This window comes from Vitis riparia, chromosome 2, assembly GCF_004353265.1.
Source record: "Vitis riparia cultivar Riparia Gloire de Montpellier isolate 1030 chromosome 2, EGFV_Vit.rip_1.0, whole genome shotgun sequence".
NCBI lineage: Eukaryota > Viridiplantae > Streptophyta > Magnoliopsida > Vitales > Vitaceae > Vitis > Vitis riparia.
The window spans coordinates 6883243-6904542 of NC_048432.1; the positions used below are offsets into that span (position 1 = coordinate 6883243).

The window sequence follows — 21300 nt, forward strand, 5'->3', positions numbered from 1 at the left end:
AACTCTCACATGGCAAGTCAAGGATATAAAACTCAATCATCAACAAGAGTCATCAAATAACTTACCTATCACAACATACAAAGAGTGGGCATTATGCAAATTTGAGTATCAAAATAATTTCCACTCCCAAAGGACCAACTCTTAATTTTCTACAAAAATCTAAGTGTTAAGGTGCTTAGTTTCCAGTTATAGTATGTCAAACTATATTCTCCCCCCGACTAAGGTTTTTCTCTAACTTTAGCAACACTAACCCCCATATAAAAGGCTAAGAACGCACCTCTTTTTTCTTTTCATTTTTTTTTTTAAAGTCCACCCATCCACCCATGTAACGAGCAGTAAGGTCGGTGACTCCCAACCAATAAAGGCTTAAGGCACCAGGCTTCAAAGATTTTCACCATATACCCCTCGGACCTTGCTCGGGTTTCAAAGCAAGTGAAGCATTTTTTTTTTTTTTTTTGCATAAGACACATTGGACTTTTGTAAGGTGTCCCAACACTAATAGAATGAGGTCAAAGGCACCAAGTCGAAAATTTCCTAAGTTTAGGGGGTGAGAAAGTTTTCCATCTTAAAACTAGAATCTAATGTGTTCAGTGTGTGAAAAGATTAGAGTGGAAGACTTAAGATTGAAATCAAAAGGAGCTTCAACAATTTATCAACTTTAATAAGCATAATACAAACTCTGAGACTATGGCAATAAGATAAGAATTTAATTTCTTCCATTTACTTTTGAGAATTTATCTTTGAGAAACAAAGAGAGTTTGCAAAAATTTGTTAGCAAAATAACCTAACCAAAAATCCAACAAATTACTTCCTCAACTCTCCCCCCAACTAGGATGAACATTGTCCCTAATGTTCCAAAAGCAAGTAATAATAAAAGGGAGGAAGTGATACCTCCTGATAGTAAGGGACTCTGAATGGATAGGAGAAACCACATGTTGCAAAAGAAAAAAAAATCATAAGAGTGATGAGTAGAGGAAATAAAAAGGAATAGCTAAAATACACAAAAAGGAAGATGTTTATATAAATTGAGATAGTACAATATACAAGATAAACATGGAATACATCCAATCCCATATAAAAGTGGTCCAAAATATATATCACATCCAAAAACATAGAATATAGATACAAAACAAAAACAAAAAAGGAAGAGGAGTGATCGTATGATCAAGTAGTAGGCTCCTCTGGTGGATAGGAGGGGTCCTCAGCTGCAAGTGTGGAAGGTACCGCTACAGGTGTAGCATCATCAGTTGGAGCAAAAGGCTCTGAGGGCACAGGAGAAACAGGTGGAACTAGTGGCAAAAGACGGAGGTGCTGCTGAATCTCATGGAGAATGAGAGTCTGCTGGTCTTACCGAAGCTGGAGGTGGTCTATCTGCTCCATAATGGTCGTTTGAGTAATGGTCAGAGTCTGGACAGAAGCGAGCAAGTCACGATACTCTGCACCAGGGATAGTAGTGGGCGGCTCTGGGGTAGGAGGAACAGCAGGTGGGGCATCAGACGATGCTGCCTCTGGTACGGGCTCCGAAGGAGCTGAAGTGGACGGAGCAAATATAGATGGTAAGGGCTGTGGAGGAACTTCCCTTGGCTCGGGAAGTTCTGGGGAATGCTGATGGTGCAATACCTGATTCCATTGGTCAAGAGAGAAGCTCTCTCGATAATGGCGGCGGGTCTCAGAATGAGGGTCTGCAGGGAAACCCATATGCGTCAGAACATGGCATAGCAGTCGAGGGAAAAGTAAAAGAATGGTGTCTGCCCTCGTAAGACGCCTCTTATGCACCTTCTCCTCAAAATGGAGGAGGGAAGCCATAATCAAATGATGGGGGCCAAAGTAGTAGCCCTCAGAGATACGGAATAACGCCTCTAGAATGGCTCCTCGCCTCTGCACTTTATGCTGAAGAGGAAAAAGATTGGTGCGAAGCACCACATCAACTAGGAACATCCCAGGGGGAAGCTCCTTCCTCATAATGATCCTATCTGAAGATGTCCCTCGAGATAGTATACGAACCATGTCCCACTCAGAAAGTGGGGCCCATTGCCTAAATGCAGTGGGATCTGATGGTGCATAAGGGATATGGAAAGCCTCAGCAATCTGTCTAGCCCCCAAAATACCCTACCGTCCATCAATGGTAAAAAGGATCAAGGCAGGTATCGGGACGCCACGAGTAGTCATAGATTGGTAAAAGTCTAAAGCTACTCGAGGATAAAAGAACTGTGGTGGAGTCATAAAGGATACAAGATGGTACCTCTTAAGTAGGCGGTATGAATCCTCCAACTCAGGCTGCTGTCGTAAAACATAGTGATCAAAATATGCCTCGACATGGAATGCTCTCGCTCGACAATCGGAGTTACCCTCAATGGGCGAGCTGGTGAGGATAAGGCGTTTGGTGGGAGGAGGCTGAGACTGTGAATCTCGAGCTGCTCTAGAGGACTCTCCTGGCTCTGAAGTCTTGGCCTTCTTTGTAGGAGGACTCCTAGTTGGAATCTGAGTAGGGGCCACAGGCGTGGCAGCTGCTCTCCTCGTATGGTATCTGCGCTGGGGGGCAGAATCAGGTAAATGTGGGGGTGCATCTAGCGGGGCCCGCACAGGGGCAGCTCTATGACTGCTCTAGGGAGCTGAGGTAGAGCCTCCTCGGGTCTTAGGCATAAGGGAGCAAAGAAATGAGGCTCAGAGGCTTGGGATTGGGGAGGATAGGGGTGAAAGATCTCAAAAATTCGCACAAGGGGAAGGGTGGTGTGAATTTTGCACAAGTGGATAGTGTTGTGCGAATTTCGCACAATGCACTATTCACTTGTGCAAGATGCGAAATTTGATTCTTCAAATGGCAAAAATTTTTGGTTTTTGAGGGTGGGAAATGCGGGCTGAGGTAGGAAAGGGGTTTTTCATGCTGGGAAAGCTTGGAAATGGGAGTTTTACAAGAAGAGAATGAAGGATTTTGAAGCTCCCATAGCCGCGAAAATGGGTTTCTTTTGAAGAAACCGTGGCTTTGAATCCTTAGCTTGAGGTTTTGGTTTTGAAAAATCAAGGTTGGGTTTTGTTCAAGGATGGATTTGGAATGTTGAGTGAAGAAATGAAAGGTTTTTTATGGTGGAAGGAGGAGAAAGAGCTAAAAATGGAAGTCATGGACTGTTATGAATAGTGTGGTGCCGCGGCTATGGGATGAAGCTCTTAAGATGGCCTGCCATGGTGGGATTGAGGATGGGAGATAATGAAGGAGAGGACCTTGTGGATGGAAAGGATTGATCAGAAAAGAGGTGTTGAGAGGATTGAAGAAGAACAAGTTTAGACTTTAAGAAGAGAAATCGGCTTTTAAAGTTACAAAAATGGGTTTGTTCATGTTCTTCAATTTCGCACTAGGTGAATAGTGAAATGCGAAAATTTTCGCATTCCTGAGATTTTCGAAGACTAAGAGCATGCTTTCTGGAAAATGGTCACAAAGGCAATTTTGAACAAGGGGGTAGGGTGGTGCGAATTTCGCACCAGAGAATTGAGTAGTGCGAAATTCCCTGTGTCTTGGCTTTTCTCCCCTGTTTTCCCATGTTTTTCCCTTGACTTCATTCTTCAAGCTTTCCTACCTACATGTTATCACAAAAACCAATTCAAACCACATTAGAATGAAATTGAGGTCAAAAATAAAAATCAAAACATGCATATACACAAGAAAAAACACTAGATTAAACTAAAATCAACGCAAAAGGAAACAAAAAGAGGATGAACTTTTTAGTCTTTGAAGAGACTAAGTTCAACCATGAACTGAGTGTTTTCATGTTAGAGGTGGATCAAGGAGGATGAATTCCTCCTTGTCTCGGGAAAATGATTCCATATAGGGCTTGAGACGATGCCCATTCACTTTGAAAGTTTGAGTGCTCTTGAAGTTGAGTAGTTCCACTACTCCATTTGATTGCACGTCATGAATTATGAAAGGACCCGTCCACCTTGATTTCAATTTTCCCGAAAAAAGATGAAGTTTAGAGTCATAAAGCAACACTCTTTGTCTCTTGGTAAAATTCTTCTGACTTACCAACTGATCATGCCATTTCTTCAACCTCTCTTTTGCAATTTTTGAATTGAGGTAAGCATCATTCCTCATTTCCTCCAATTCATTCAAATCCAACCATCTCTTTAACCCGGCTCTTGTCAAATCCATGTTGAGCTTCTTGATTGCCCACCATGCTTTATATTCAACCTCCACTGGGAAATGGCACGCTTTGCCATAAATAAGGCGATAAGGAGACATTCCAAGAATGGTCTTATAAGCGGTCCTATAAGCCCATAATGAATCCAGGAGCTTAATAGACCAATCCTTCCTATTCACATTCACCATCTTCATTAGTATATTCTTGATTTCCCGGTTGGCTAACTCAACTTGGCCACTTGTTTGAGGATGATAAGGTGTAGCTACCTTGTGCTTGACCCCATATTTGGCTAGAAGAGTCTCAAAAGACTTGTTGCAAAAGTGGGTTCCTCCATCACTGATAATGGCCTTAGGCACTCCAAATCTTGAAAAGATGTTCTCCTTGAGAAATTTGAGAACCACCTTATGATCATTGCTCCTACATGGGATTGCTTCTACCCACTTAGAGACATAATCCACTCCCACCAAAATGTAGGAGTGTCCAAACGACATTGGAAATGGTCTCATGAAGTCTATCCCCCAAACATTAAAGATATCCACTATCAAGATGGGGTTCAAGGGCATCATATTCCGGCGTGTTAGCTTCCCTAGCTTTTGACACCGATCACATCCCTTGCACATAGAGTGGGCACCCTTGAAAAGAGAGGGCCACCAAAAACCTGATTGGACCACTCTCATGGCTGTTTTCTGGGAAGCAAAATGACCTCCACATGCACTATCATGACAATGGGATAGAATTCCTGATTGCTCTTGTTTAAGAACACATTTCCTTATGATTTGATCCGCACAATATTTGAAGAGAAAAGGCTCCTCCCAATAATAGGCATGGATCTTAGCAAAGAAATGCTTCTTGTCTTGGGCACTCCACTCACTTGGAACTTCTCTAGTAACCAAGTAATTTGCAATGTGAGAATACCATGGAGCTACCTCTATTGACATGAGAGACTCCTCAAGGAAGTCATCATTGATAGGTAGACCATGTGAGTCATGTGCTATCACAAGTCTTGACAAGTGGTCAGCTACCACATTTTCTATTCCCTTTTTATCCCGGATTTGGAGATTGAATTCTTGAAGCAAAAGGATCCATCTTATCAATCTTGCCTTGGCATCTTGCTTGGTTAGAAAGTACTTCAAATCAGAATGGTCAGTGAACACCACTATAAAGGACCCTACCAAATAGGCACGAAACTTATCCAAGGCAAAAACTACTGCCAACAACTCCTTCTCAGTAGTTGTGTAGTTCCTGATTACTACTCAAAACATGATATTTTATAGCTTGTAATTAGCTCTTTTAAACACCCTTGAGTAGTAATTATTACCTTTTAACTCAATTGGCATGTTAGGGACCCTTGCAATTGTTTCTAATCAAATTGTGTTAAGTTTTGGTGTTTTTGATAGCTTTTTGCTCACCAAAGCAATTTAAGAATGAGGGAGAGATGTATATAGTTCATGGCAAAGCTTTTGGAAGCTCAAATTCATGAAGAAACCAAGCTTTGGAGCCTCATATTCCTTTGCCTTAGTCGTTCAAAGTATGCAAGGAAAGAGCAATGGAGAGAGGAAAACAGAGTAAAGAAAATAGAGGACAGTAGCTGCAGTCTTCCTTCACACTTTTGGAGCACTTAACGAAGTCCATTTTCTACATGCTACATACCATTTCAAAGCTCAGGAAGTCAAGAATCCAACGCTTTAAACCGTGTATGATTTGGAGCTGAAATGAGGAAGATATGGCCTTTGGAAGACAACTGCATCAAGCTGAGGGACAATTTCGCACCTTGCGAAATTGGAATTTCAACGTGCGAAATTTAAAGTGGATGGCAGCTGTGCAGTCGCGGTGAAGCCCAACATGCAGAAGTTGATTTTGCAACTTGCAAACTTGGATCTCAACGTGCGAAAGTGGATTCTAAGTTGCGAAATCAACTTGCGAAATTTTCGTAAGTCACCATGCAACGTGCGAAACTGGGATTTTTTTGCACCGACTCTTTTTCTTCTGATATTTTGTGTCTAAATCTCCATTTTCTCCTTGTATTAAGCCACTCATGTAATTCCTTAACTAGGAAGTATTCAAGGAAGGGTAAAATACCTTCCTATATAAACTCTCTTGTAAACACTTAAAAAACACTCTCTGGGGAGCTTTTTCCAGGAGACCAACGATTGTATGTTTTACACTTAGTGAAATATAGAGCTCTTTTTTCTTTCCTTTTCTCTTTTCTATTTTCTTTTTCTTGGAAGCCAAACAACCTCTGAGGATGTTTTCCCAGAGGATGAGAGGCTAAACCTTTGGTTTCTTGGAGTGAAGGAAGCTAGGTGAAAAGTCCAGATGCAAAGGTGGAAAACTCTCGTGCATTAAATACAGGTAGTTGGAGTTCATAAATGGCTTTGAAATCTAAAGTTTTGCTTTAAATCCCTTAGAATCATTTTGAATGGCCAATACATGATAAGCTTTTAGGTCTCTATGGATACTTATTGCTAGATCCACAAAAGACCATTAGTTATCATGTACGAGCCATTGGAAAGTGGCTCAAGGTGAAGACCCATAGTGTCTAAAGCCATTAATGGAACTTGACTACCATTTCTATTGACTTTTTATGGATTAAATCTTCATTGTTAAACCTATACTGGTTCGAGAAGCAGCCATCCTTTATGTTGTTGTCCCCAATACGAGGAGAAAAATCCGGAATTTCCCACTTTGCATTCTGAACTTGATCCTAGCAACCCTTAGCTCTGGGAGACTTTCTTTCTTCCATTTTTACCTAGTTTTATGTTAGTTTAGTTCCAAACACCACTTTCAAAAAAAAATTTATTTTCTTTTAAACTTTAAGTTTTTGACAAAGGAAATCATCAGACTCAATTTCTAATCTTGAGTCTATCACTGGTAGAGTGAAAACCCATCCCAAAGTTCGACCCTAGAGCTGCTATACTATAGTAGCATTGCTACGCTAGTATAATGTCATAGGATTTATAAATATTTTTTATTAAAATACCCAACTGGGCATGAATCAGTTCCTTTGAGCCTCATTCAAAGTTTTGCTTGCATAATAAAACACATAGGGCTTTCCATTTTCTCTTTGCCCCAAAACAACCCCCATAGCAAGATCACTTGCATCACACATTACCTCAAAAGGTAATTTCCAATTTGGGGCTCTCACTATTGGTGCAGTTGTGAGGAATTGCTTCAGTTCCTCAAAACTCTTCTGACATTTCTCATCCCACACAAACTTGGCATCCTTTACCAAGAGTTCACAAAGAGGTTTTGAGATTTTTAAGAAATTCTTAATGAACCTCCTATAGAACCCGACATGTCCTAGGAATTGCCTAATTCCTTTAACATTTGTGGGAGGTGGCAACTTAACAATTAGCTCCACCTTTGCCTTATCTACCTCAATGCCATTCTTGGAGATTATATGTCCTAAGACAATTCCTTGTTGTACCATAAAATGGCACTTCTCCCAATTTAGCACTAGGTCTTTCTCAATACATCTTTGGAGAACAGCTTCTAAATGCAACAAGCACTCCTTATAAGAACCTCCATATACAGTGATGTCATCCATGAAGACTTCCATGATGCGCTCCACCATATCACTGAAGATGCTTAGCATACATCTTTGGAAAGTTGCAGGTGCATTACATAGACCAAAGGGCATCCTCCTATAGGCAAAAGTACCAAAGGGGCAAGTGAAGGTTGTCTTTTCTTGATCTTCCAAATCAATCTCTATTTGGAAGTACCTCGAGTAACCATCCAAAAAATAGTAGAAAGGATGCCTTGAGACTCTCTCAAGGACTTGGTCCATGAAAGGCAATGGGAAATGGTCCTTCCTAGTCACTGAATTCAACCTCCTGTAGTCTATACACACCCTCCATCCTGAGGTAAGACGTGTAGAGACTTCCTCCCCTTTCTCATTCTAGATCACAGTAATTCCAGATTTCTTTGGGACTACTTGGGTTGGGCTCACCCACAAGCTATCTAAAATGGGATATATGATCCCTACTTGAAGTAGCTTCAGAACTTCACCCCTTACCACCTCTTGCATGTGAGGATTCAACCTCCTCTAGGGTTGCCTCACTGGTTTTGCATCTTCCTCCATGTAGATATGGTGGGTGAATACCAAAGGGCTAATCCCTTTCAGATCAGAAATTTGTCATCCAATGGCTTTTTTACATTTTCTGAGGACTCCCAAAAGACTATCCTCTTGATCACTTGTGAGAGTTGAAGAAACCACCACTGGACATTTCTCATCTTCCTCCAAATATGCATACTTAAAATCAACAGGAAGTGGCTTCAAAACTAGCTCTAGAGGGTCCTCCCTAGCTGCTCCTTGTGAGTCCTCCTTATTGAACAGTGGTAAGATCTCTTCCCGTCTCCTCCAAGGAGACATGATGGCTAACACATCAGAGGGTTCAGGTAACCCTTCTTCAAGCACTCCAAGGCTTTCATTCAAGCTCTCTTCTAAATTCTTGTCACAATGCTCTTCAACCAAAGTGTTGATCAAGCACACCTCCTCCAATCCTTCCTCCTCTTCGGGGTGAAGATGCCTCTTGCATAGGTGGAATATGTTTAGTTCCAAGGTCATGTTTCCAAATGTGAGCTGCATCACCCCATTCCTACAATTGATGATGGCATTGAAGGTAGCTAGGAAAGGTCTCCCAAGGATGATTGGCACATAATTTGCTTCCTTAACAGTGGGATCAATATCAAGCACCACAAAATCCACGGGATAGTAGAATTTGTCCACTTGAACTAGAACATCCTTTATCACCCCCCTTAGGATTTTGACTGACCTATCAGCTAAGGAGAGAGTGATAGTTGTGGGCTTCAATCCTCCAAGTCCCAGTTGCTTATACACAGAGTATGGGAGCAAATTCACACTTGCCCCCAAGTCTAGTAAAGCCTTCTCCACATGTGTCCCTCCAATGTTGACTGAAATGGTGGGACATCCCGGATCTTTGTACTTAACTGGAGACTTACACTGAATGATGGCACTTACTTGCTCAGTGAGGAATGCCTTCTTTGTCACATTTAACCCTCTCTTGACCGTGCACAAGTCCTTTAAAAATTTTGCATATATGGGGACTTGCTTGATCATATCAAGTAAGGGTATATTCACCTTCACTTGTCTCAAAACTTCAAGAATTTCTTATGAATTCTTGATTTCCTTCTTTCCATGTAAAGCTTGAGGAAAAGGGGGAGGCATATGTTTCTTCATCATATCCTCTTTAATCACTATCCTTGGCTCTTCTTCAATGCTTGATTTAGATGCATTTTTCTTCCAACTCTTCTCTTGGTTATTGCTCTCTTTAACCAAGGTTCTCCTTGACATGAGTTCTTCATCTTGCCTCACCTTAGGCAAGGGTTGATCAACCTCCTTCCCACTCCTCAAAGTGATCACAGCTTTGACCTCCCTCAACTTTGAAGACTCCCCATCTTGGGTTTCAACTTCATGAACACCCTTTGGATTTTGGCTTGGTTGAGAGGGAAACTTTCCTTTCTCATTAACTGTTTTGAGGTCTGTAAGCCTAGAGATGGAGTATTGAATATTATCTATCTTCTGAGATAGATCATTTTGCATCCCATCCATTCTCTTAATTTGAGAACTCTCAACATTTTCAATCTTTTGGTGCAATTGGGAGTTGATTGCCTTTTGTTCACCCACAAAGTTACCCATGACTTTACTTAGGTTCACAATGGCTTGCTCCACTGAGGAGGTTTGTTGAGGTGCTTGGGTTTGGGCTTGTGGTTGGTATGGAGGTGGCCTTAGTTTCCAGGAAAAGTTTGGATGGTTTCTCCAGCTTGAATTATAGGTGTTTCCATAAGGTGCATTGTTGTTGGGCCTAAATTGCCCCACAACATTGGCTTGATCACCTAACATCTCCCCCAGAGTTGGGATGGTTGGGCACTCATCTACCACATGATCACATGATTGGCAAATGGTGCATGGCATGACATGGGCTTGTGTCTCGGAAATGGCTTGGACTTCATGCATTTTTTTCAACTCAGGTTCTTCCAACCTCATTGCCATTGTTGCCACCTTAGCTTTCATGTCCATGTCTTCACTTAACATGTACATTCCACCCTTTGGATTTACAGGAGCTTTCATCCTTCCCATTTCTCTTGAGTTGGGCTCATCCCATCCTCTTGATACCTCAGATACATAACTTAAAAAGTCCATGTCTTCTTCCGGATTCTTACTCATAAAATCTCCCCCACACATGGTTTCAAGAATTTGCTTCATGGAGGAAGACATCCCATCATAAAAATAGCTCACCAAGAGCCATGTATCAAAGCCATGATGAGGACAAGCATTGATGGCCTCCATATACCTTTCCCAACATTCATAGAACTTCTCATTTTCTTGTGCAGAAAAGTTTGAGTTTTGTCTCTTCAACCCATTGGTCCTATGGGTGGGGAAAAATTTCTTCAAAAAATTGGCCTGAAGATCAACCCAATTCCTTATGCTCCTTGGCCTTAAAGAGTTAAGCCATATTTTTGCCTTGTCCTTCAAAGTAAGAGGGAATAGCTTGAGTCTCATCAAGTCTATTAAAGCTCCTCCCTCTCTAAAAGTATTGCACACCTTCTCAAACTCCTTGATGTGGGCATATGGGTTCTCACTCTCCATTCCATGGAAATTTGGTAGGAGGGGCACAATATGGGGCCTTGTAATCAGATGCTCAAGAGGAGGTACGATTGATTACTACCCAAAAAGTGTTATTTTACGCCTTTAATTCATTATGTTTTAAGCACTTTTGTGTAGTAGTTCTCCATTCTTATTCCAATTGGCATGTTAAGGACCTAGCAATGACTTCTAATCATATTTGTGGCTATTTTTAGTGTTTTGATAGCTTTTTGGATCATTAAAGACAAGCCAAGCAAAAGAGAGAAGCAAAGAGAGAGTAAAGAAAATAGAGGACAACAGCTGCAGTCTTCCTTCGCACTTTTGGAGCACTTTCCGAAGTCCATTTTCTACATGCTATATACCATTTCAAATCTCAGGAAGTCAAGAATCCAACGCTTCAAACCATGTACGAGTTGGAGCTGAAATGAGGAACATATGGCCTTCGGAAGACAACTGCTCCAAGCATGTGCGAAATTCGTACAACAGCCCAAGCTTGTGCGAAATTCGCACAACACCTTCCTGTTGTGCGAAACTCGCACAACCTTCTCCTTGTGCGAAATTCGCACAGCAGCCCACGCAAGTGCGAATTCTCCTCTTTTTTTGCCGACTCCACATGAGATCTTTTCTTATGTATTTTTTATGTAAATTCCTTTCTTATCCTTGTAACTAGCCAATCATAGGCTTTGCTTTGTAAAAGACTATAAGAGGGGTGGAAATCGTCTCTCGACCATATGTTATGTTTTACACTTAGTGAAATACAGGGCTCTCGTGTTTTCCTTTTCTCGCTACTATTTTCTTTTTCTTGGAAGCCAAACACCTCTGAGGATGTTTTCCCAGAGGATGAGAGGCTAAACTTTTGGTTTCTTGGAGTGAAGGAAGCTAGGTGAAAAGTCTAAATGCAAAGGTGGAAAACTCTCGTGCATTAAATACAGGTAGTTGGAGTTCATAAATGGCTTTTAAATCTAAAGTTTTGCTTTAAATCCCTTAGAATCACTTTGAATGGCCAATACATGGTAAGCTTCAGGTCTCTGTGGATGCTTATTGCTAGATCCATATCAGTCCATTAGTTATCATGTACAAGCCTTTGGAAAGTGACTCAAGGTGAAGACCCATAGTGTCTAAATCCATTAATGGAACTTGACTACCATTTCTATTGACTTTTTATGGATTAAATCTTCATTGTTAAACCTATACCGGTTCGGGAAACAACCATCCTTTATGTTGTTGTCCCTAATGCGAGAAGAAAAATCCGGAATTTCCACTTTGCATTATGAATTTGATCCTAGCAATCCTTAGCTTCGGGAGACTTTCTTTCTTCCATTTTTATCTAGTTCTATATTAGTTTAGTTTCAAACACCACTTTCAAAACAAATTTTATTTTCTTTTAAACTTTAAGTTTTTGACAAAGGAACTTATCAGACTCAGTTTCTAATCTTGAGTAAATCACTGGTAGAATGAAAACCCATCCCAGAGTTCGACCCTAGGGCTGCTATACTATAGTAGTTTTGCTACGCTAATATGAGGTCATAGGATTTATAAATGTTTTTTTATTAAAATACCCGATTGAGCATGAATCAACGATGCATGAGGGTGCACTCATCCTTGGTGGGTGCATTCTATCCCTCATGGATAGATATGCATTTGGATTACCCCCTTGACCATGTTGAGAATTCTGATCCTCTTATGGAGGGTCCATGATGTTTAAACAGATATCCAACTCTGTGTCTTGAGGATTCTCTATCCTTACTAGTCTTCCCTCTTGGTCCTGAATCCAATAGGGCATGCACAAGTTACAACTTCCCTGAAAACAAAACAAAGACAACAAAAACAAAAGAAAGCTAGAAGAAAGTTAAGGTTAGAAAGAAAATGAAAGTAAACTTAACAAAAGGAATTCTACAATTAAAAGAAAGGAAATGAAGTTAGTGAAAAAGGAATTCACCAAACTTGTGATGGAAATCACAAGTAGCCTCTAAAAAGTTGTATCACTGTATCGTGGCACCATCCTCAGTAACGACGCCATTTTGATTCGTGCCCAGTTCGGTATTTTAATCAAATAAATCCTATGACCTTATACTAGTGTAGCAAAGCTACTATAGTATAGCAGCTCTAGGGTTGAACTCTGGGATGGGTTTTCACTCTACCAGTGATAGACTTAAGATTAGAAATTGAATCTGATGATTTCCTTTGTCAAAAACTTAAAGTTTAAAAGAAAATAAAATTTGTTTTGAAAGTGGTGTTTGGAACTAAACTAACATAGAACTAGGTAAAAATGGAAGAAAGAAAGTCTCCCGGAGCTAAAGGTTGCTAGGATCAAGTTCAGAATGCAAAGTGGGAAATTCCGGATTTTTCTCCTCGTATTGGGGACAACAACATAAAGGATGGTTGTTTCCCGAATCGGTATAGGTTTAACAATGAAGATTTAATTCATAAAAAGTCAATAGAAATGGTAGTCAAGTTCCATTAATGGCTTTAGACACTATGGGTCTTCACCTTGAGCCACTTTCCAATGGCTCGTACATGATAACTAATGGTCTTATGTGGATCTAGCAATAAGTATCCACAGAGACCTAAAAGCTTATCATGTATTGGCCATTCAAAGTGATTCTAAGGGATTTAAAGCAAAACTTTGGATTTAAAAGCCATTTATGAACTCCAACTACCTGTATTTAATGCACGAGAGTTTTCCACTTTTGCATCTGGACTTTTCACCTAGCTTCCTTCACTCCAAGAAACCAAAGGTTTAGCCTCTCATCCTCTGGGAAAACATCCTCAGAGGTTGTTTGGCTTCCGAGAAAAAGAAAATAGCATAGAGAAAAGGAAAGCAAAGAGATCTTTGTATTTCTCCTAAGAGGAAAATTTCCTTTAGTGTAAAATATACATAAGTCTTTTTTGAGAGATGATTTCCACCCCTCTTAAAGTCTTTACAAAGGAAAGCCTATGATTGGCTAATTACAGGGATAAGAAAGGAATTTACATCAAAAAATACAAAAGAAAAGATCTTATGTGGAGTCGTCAGAACAGAGGAGATTCATTGTATTTAGTTTCCCCATGAACTAGTGTATGTTATCTAACAAGGTGAAAGCTATCAGTCTTTCAAGACTACCTCTATAATCCTTGAGTTATTGATCCTCCTAATATGTGTTCAAATGACATATCTTAGCTCTTAAAGAGCCTATGTCAAGTTTCACTTAAGGAAGTACTATGGCCATAGTTTCCATGAATAAACCTCCTTAAGATCACTTAATGGGACACTCTATCTCAATCCCTAAGAGATATCATGGTCCCTTTATTGAGAATACCTATTGCTATCAGCTTTCATTAATAGTGACCCAATCCATAGGGAATATATAATCAACTTACGATCTCACCCATAGGTCAAAGCCGCTACTAACTCCAGCACAAGCCCAATATCCTCTCAAGGTTGAGAAACAATAAAATAAAGTAGCTTCGTAGAAACACCTAAGTCATGTACAATGCAAAAGGTTGAGGTAATAATGCTCATAGAGTATAATACATGGAATAAATATGGGTAAGAGTGAAACTAGAACATCATTAAATAAATAATGAATTCCAAATTTATTACATCATCTCATGCTTTTAAGGGCTCATGACCTAGAGTAGTTCATGTCAACCATAGGCCTGAGTTGTTCAAATCATATAGAGTCTTGAGCTCACGACCATGAGTCATTCTTGTCATCCATAACCTTGATTTGTTTCATAACGTTTAAAGCCTAGTGCTCACAACCAAGAATCGTTCATATCTTCCACAGCTCACGGGATCATGAGTTGTTCATATCATCCATAACTTTGAGTTGTTTATAGCATCTAGAGCCTTGATCTCATGACATAGAGTCATTCATGTCATCCACATCCCTAAACTGTTCATAGCATCTAGAGTCCTTAGCTCACAACCCAAAGTAGTTAATGCTAATCGGAGCCCTGAGTTGTTCATAGTATCTAAAGCCTTAAGCTTATGACCCGGAGTTGTTCATGTCATCCATAGGCCTAAACTATTCTTAACATCTAGAGCTCTAATCTTACGACCTTAAGTTGTTCATATCATCCACAACCTAGAGCGGTTCATAGCATCTAGAGCCCTGACCTCACGACTTGGAGTCGTTCATGTCATCCACAACCCTTAGCTATTCATAGCGTCTAGAGGTCTAAGTTCATGGGATTCCGAGTCCTTCATATCATCCACAACTTTGATTCATTCATAAAATCTAAAGCCCTAAGCTATTCGCAGCATCCAGAGCCCTAAGCTCATGACCTTTAGTCATTCATGTCTTCTGAAGCCCTAAGTTGCTTACCACCAAGAATCGTTCATATCATCCATAACCTTAAGCGATTGATAGCACCTAGAGGTTTGAACTCACAGGATCTTGAGTTGTTTATATCATTCTCAAGCTCAAGTAGTTCATAGCATCCAAAGCCATAGCTCACGACGTGGAGCAACTTAAGTCATCCAAAGGCTTACATTCTTCAAAGCATCTAGAGCCCTAAGCTCACAACCCAGAGTCATTCATGTCAACCATATACCGGATCTATTTATATCAACTAGAACCCTGAGTTAACAACCTTGAGTAGTTCATGTCCTCTATAGACCTAAGTTGTTCATAACATTTAGTGTCTTGTCTTCAAAACCAAGAATCATTCATATCATCTAAATCCTTGAGTTGTTCATAGCATTTAGAGGCCTGAGCTCACGGGATCCCGAGTTGTTCATATCATCCACAACTTTGAGTAGTTCATAGCATCTAGAGCCTTGAGCTCATGGGATCCTGAGTTGTTCATATCATCCACAACTTTGAGTAGTTCATAGCATCTAGAGCCTTGAGCTCATGGGATCCTGATTTGTTCATATCATCCAAAACTTTGAGTAGTTCTAGCATCTAAAGTCGTGAGCTCATAACACGATGCCATTTATCTCATCTACATCTCTGAACTGTTCATAGCATCTACAACCTTGAACTGATTACTTGGACTTGTTTAGGTCATCAATAAACTTTGAGTTGTTCCTAACATCTAGAGCCCTAAGCTCACGATGTTAAGATGTTCTTATTATCTATAGTCAAGAGTTGTTCACAACATCTAGAGGCCTAATCTCACGACCTTGAGTCATTCATGTCATCCACAACCCTAAGTTGTTCATAACATTTGGAGCCTTCTCCTTACAACCAAGAAACGTTCATATCACCTAAAGCCCTAGGTTTTTCATAGCATCTAAAGGCTTGAGCTCATGGGATCCCAAGTCGTTCATATCATCCACAACTCTGAGTTGTTCATAGCATCTAAAGCCCTGACCTCACCACATGGAGTCGTTCATGTCATCCACATCCTTAAACTGTTCATAGCATTTTGAGCCCTTAACTCAGGACCCATAGTCATTCATGTCAACCATAGCCCTAAGTTGTTCATAACATCTAGAGCGTTGAGCTCACGACCTAGAGTTGTTCATGTCATCCAAAGCCTTAAGCTATTCTTAACATCTAGAACCCAGACCTCACAATCTTGAGTTGTTCATGTCATCCACAGCCTTAAGCTATTCACATAGCTCACAACTTGGAGTCATTCATGTTTTCATAGCCTTCAACTATTCATAACATCTAGAGGCCTAAGCTTATAGGATCCTGAGTCATTCATATCATCCACAACTTTAAGCTATTCATAGTATCTAGAGTCCTAAGCTTTTCATAGCTTCTAAAGCCCTAAGCTGGCGACCTTCAGTCATTCATGTCATCCACAACCCTTAGCTATTCATAACATTTAAAGCCTTGAGCTCATGACCAAGAATCACAACCATGATCTATTCATAGGACCTAGAGGCTTGAGCTTACAGGTTCTCAAGTCGTTCATGTCATCCACAACCATGAGCAGTTCATAACATCTAAAACCATGAGTTCACGAAGTGCATATTCACCACAACGTTGAGCTGGTCATAGCATCTAAAGCCCTAAGCTCATGACCTGGAGTCATTCTTATCATCCACAGGCTTGAGTTGTCCACACATCTTGAGCCTTGAGCTCACATCCTTGAGTAATTCATGTAATCACAACCCTGAGTTGTTTATAACATTTAACGTCATAGGCTCATGACAAAAAATTGTTCATATCATTGTCAACCTTGAGCTGTTCAAAGCATCTAGAGACCGTAGCTCACAGGATCCCAAGTCATTCATATCATCAACAACTCTAAGTTGTTCATAGCTGATTTTCATGCCCAGCTGGTGTATGTCCTATTGATTGGTGCTCAATCAACTGGTGTACCTTGATTTCGGTCCTCAGACGGGAGTAATCAACAAAATTTATAACCTATATCACCATGTACTAGGATAGCTTCAGCTAGCATAGCATAGTGGCTCTAGGATAGTTCACTGGGAAGGGTTTTCAACTTACTATTGATATTAATTCAAAGTTGAATTGGCATTTTTTTTTTCATTTCAAGGTTAGCTTTAAAAGAAAACATAATCTTTGGTTGAAAAAGGATTGGTTTTAAGCTAACAAAAAAATAGTAACTGAAATTACTTATAAAGAAAAGTGTTTCTTGGAGTTTTTGGATCACTGGGGTCAGGCTCCTACTACAAAATTAGAGTTCCAGTCACTTGAATCTTTACCTCACATTGGAGATTTAACATATAGTTATTTCTCGAACCGATGTAATACAAATGCTTCCCTTTTATGGATTCAAACACTAAATCCCTCTCACCGATTCATATTACAATGGCTCGTGCCTCTCACCTAGAATTTTTCCATTCAAGGTGATCCTTAGCCTTGGATTTCCCTTCACAAGCTCGCAAGAGATAACTAATGGATGTCTCCTTATAGTCCAAAAGCTTACCAAGTGTTGGCTATTCTAGAAAATCTTACCTTTGAACCACCTCCCAAAGGCTCGCAAGAGATAAACTAGTGTATCTCAATGGTCGGAGATCACTTGCCTTACCAAGTGTTGGCCGAGGTTATTTAAAAGTGTTTTAAGTTAACTAAAAATATAGAAACCATTAACGGGTCACACTTTCTCTTCATTAAAAGCTGAAACAACGAAACTTCCAATTTTTGCATTCGGCTCCTTACCTAGCTTCCTTAACTCCAAGAGACAAAAAGTCTATCCACTCATTCTCTGAGGAAACATCCTCAAAGCTTGTTTGGCTAGTAAGAAAAATACAATCAAAATGAGTAGGTAAGGCAGAGCAAAGCTTTGTGTATTACTTCCTTCAAACTTATATAAAAAGTTGTCTCTGAGAACAAGCTCCCAAGATGTCTCTGTGTAAAGAAAATTACAAACTATATATATGAGATTATTCACCCTTTGTTCTTACTTATTAACTAAGGAATCCTATGATTGGTGGATTACAAGGAGAAAATGGGGATTTAAACAACAAATATCTTAAGAAAAAATCTAAAAGAGTTGATCGCAAATATCTGGAAGCACTCAGGTGGATTTCGCAGCATGCAACATGGGCTACGAGATTTTGCAAGCTGAAAGCCTCCATTTTGCATAAAAGGGTTGATTTCGCAGCTAGCACCTTTTGATTTCGTAGCTGCGAAATTGGCTTTCATCTTGGTGCGATCAGCTTCCAATGGCTATAACTTCTTCATTTCAGCTCCGATTCATGCACCATTTAAAGCGTTGGACTCATGGCTTCCCAAGCTCCGAAATGAAATATAGTATGCATGAAATGGACTCCAAGAAGTGCTCTAAATGTGTCCAACAATTGCTATCCTCTTGAATTCTTCATGTTAGATTTCTCTCTTTGTTTTCCCTCCTTGCATTCTTGATTGGTTTTGGCAAAGGAAAACAAAGCTCCAAAGCTTGGATTATTCATGTAAATGAGCTTCAATTTGATTTTCCATGGACTAAACAAAGATCTCCCTCATTCTTGGATTGCTTTGGTGATAAAAAAACTATCAAAAACACCAAAACTTAACACAATTTGATTAGAAATAATTCCAAAGGTCCTTAACATGCCAATTGAGTTAAAAGGTAATAACTATTACTCAAAAGTGTTTAAAAGAGTTAATTAAAAGCTATAAAATAGCACTTTTTGAGCAGTAATCAATAGCATCTAGACCCCTGAGCTGACAACATAAAGTCATTCATGTCAATCACAACCCTAAGTTGTTCATAGCATGAAGAGCCTTAAGCTAATGACCTTCAGTCATTCATGTCATTCATAACCTTGACCAGTTCATAACATCTAGAGCCTTAGGCTCATGACAAAGAATCATTCATATCATCCATAATCTTAAACTTTTCATAGCTCCTAAAGGCTTGAGTTCACAGAATTCTGAGTTGTTCATATTGTCCACAACCTTAAGTTATTCATAGATTTTAAAGCCATGAGCTCAAGATGCGGAGCAACTCATATCATTCACAAGCCTAAGAAGTTGATAACATCTACAGTTCTAAGCTCAAGATTTAGAGTCGTTCATATCGACCATAAACATAAGTTGTTCATAGCATTTAGTGTCTTGACCTCACGACCTTGAGTCATTCATGTCATCTATAGTCCTGAGTTGTTCATAAGATTTAAATTCTTAGGCTCATGACCATGAATCATTCATATCATCCAAAACCTTGAATTGTTCATAGCATCCAAAGCCCTTAGCTCACAACTTAGAGTAGCTCATGTCATCCAAAGCCTGAGTTGTTCATAGCATCTAGAACTGTGAGCTCACAACCTGGAGTTGTTCATGTAATTCACAACCTTAAGTTGTTCATAGCATCTAAAACACTGAGCACATAACCCAGAGTCTTTCATGTCAACTACTACCTTGAGTTGTTCATAGCATTTAAACCCTTAAGCTCACATCCGAAAGCTGTTGACATGAACGACTCCGGGTTATGAGCTAAAGGCTTTAGATGCTATGAATAGCTTAGTGTTGTGGATGATATGAATGACTTTGGATCCTATCAGTTGAAGCCTCGACATACTATGAACTGCTTAGGGCTATGGATGATATGAATGATTCTACATCATTAGCATAAACCTCTAAGTGCTATGAATAACTTAGGGCTATGGATGACATGAAGAAATCTTAGTCATGAGCTCAAGGCTCTAGATGCAATGAACAGGTCTTTGCTCTGGTTGAGATGAACAACTCTGAGTTATGAGCTTAAGGCTCTAGATGTTATGAATAGCTCAGGGATGTCATTAATAACTCAGGGCTGTGAGCTCAGGGCTTTAGATGTTATGAAAAACTTAGGCCTATGGTTGATATGAATAACTCTGGGTCGTGACCTTAAGGCTTTAGATGTTATGAATAGCTCAGGGATGTCATTAATAACTCAGGGCTGTGAGCTCAGGGCTTTAGATGTTATGAAAAACTCAGGCCTATGGTTGACATGAATAACTCTGGGTTGTGACCTTAAGGCTTTAAATGCTATGAACAACTCAAGGCTGAAAACAAGAATGACTCTCAATGATGAGCTATGCCTCTAGATACTATGAATAGCTCGGGGTTGTGGTTGACATGAAAGACTCTAAGACATGAGCTCAGGCCTCTAGAGGCTATGCATAACTCAAGGCTGTTGATGAGATGAAAGAGTTTGGGTTGTGAACTCAAAGCTCAAAATGTTATGCATAGCTTACATCTGTCAATGTCATGAAAGACTCCAAGTCAGGAGCTCAAGGATCTAGATGTTATACACAACTTAGGGTTGTGGATGACATGAACAACTTTGGATCGGAAGCTTAGGGCTCTAGATACTATGAACAACTACGTGTTGTGGTTCACCTGACTAACTCCTGGTCATGAGCTTAGCACTCTAAATGCTATGAACACCTTAGGACTGTGGGTGACAAGAGCTACTCCAGGTGGTGAGCTCAAGGCTTTAGATGCTATAAATAACTCAGAATTATGGATGATATGAACGACTTAGGATCCTGTGAGCTTAGGCCTCTAGATATTATGAACCACTCAAGGTTGCGAATTCTATGAAAGATTCTACATCATGAGCTCAAGGCTCTAAATGCTATGAACGGGTTAAGGATATGGATGACATGAAAGACTTAAGGTTGTGAGCTCTAGCCTCTAGAAGCAATGAACAACTCAAAGTTATGGATGATCTGAATGACATAGGATCTCATCAATTTAGGCCTCTAGATGTTGTGAACCACTTAGGGTTGTTGGTGACATTAACGACTTTGGGTCGTGAGCTTAGCGCTTTAGATACTATGAACACCTCAAGGTTATGGTTGACATGAACGACTCTGGGTCATAAGCTTAGGGCTCTAGATGCTATGAAAAACTCAAAAGTGTGGATGAGATAAACTACTCCGGGTCATAAGCTCAAGGCTTGGATGCTATGAATAGCTCAAGGTTGTGAATGACATGAGCTACTTCGAGTCGTGAGCTCAAGGCTTTGGATGTTATAAACAACTTAGTGTTATGAATAATATGAACAACTCAGCATCCTGTTAGCTTAGGTTTCTATAAGATATGAACCACTCAAGGCTCTGGTTGAGGTGAATAACTCCAGGTCGTGAGCCTATGGATCTAGATGCCATGGACAGGTTAGAATTATGGATGATATGAACAACTCAGGATCCTATGAGCTCAA

At 40.0% G+C, this 21300-nt stretch overlaps 1 pseudogene; it reads right to left on the reverse strand.

Annotated features, from left to right (window-relative positions):
- Positions 1-1347: 1347 nt before the first annotated feature.
- The window catches only part of LOC117929890, a 138146-nt pseudogene continuing 118193 nt past the window's right edge, over positions 1348-21300 (reverse strand).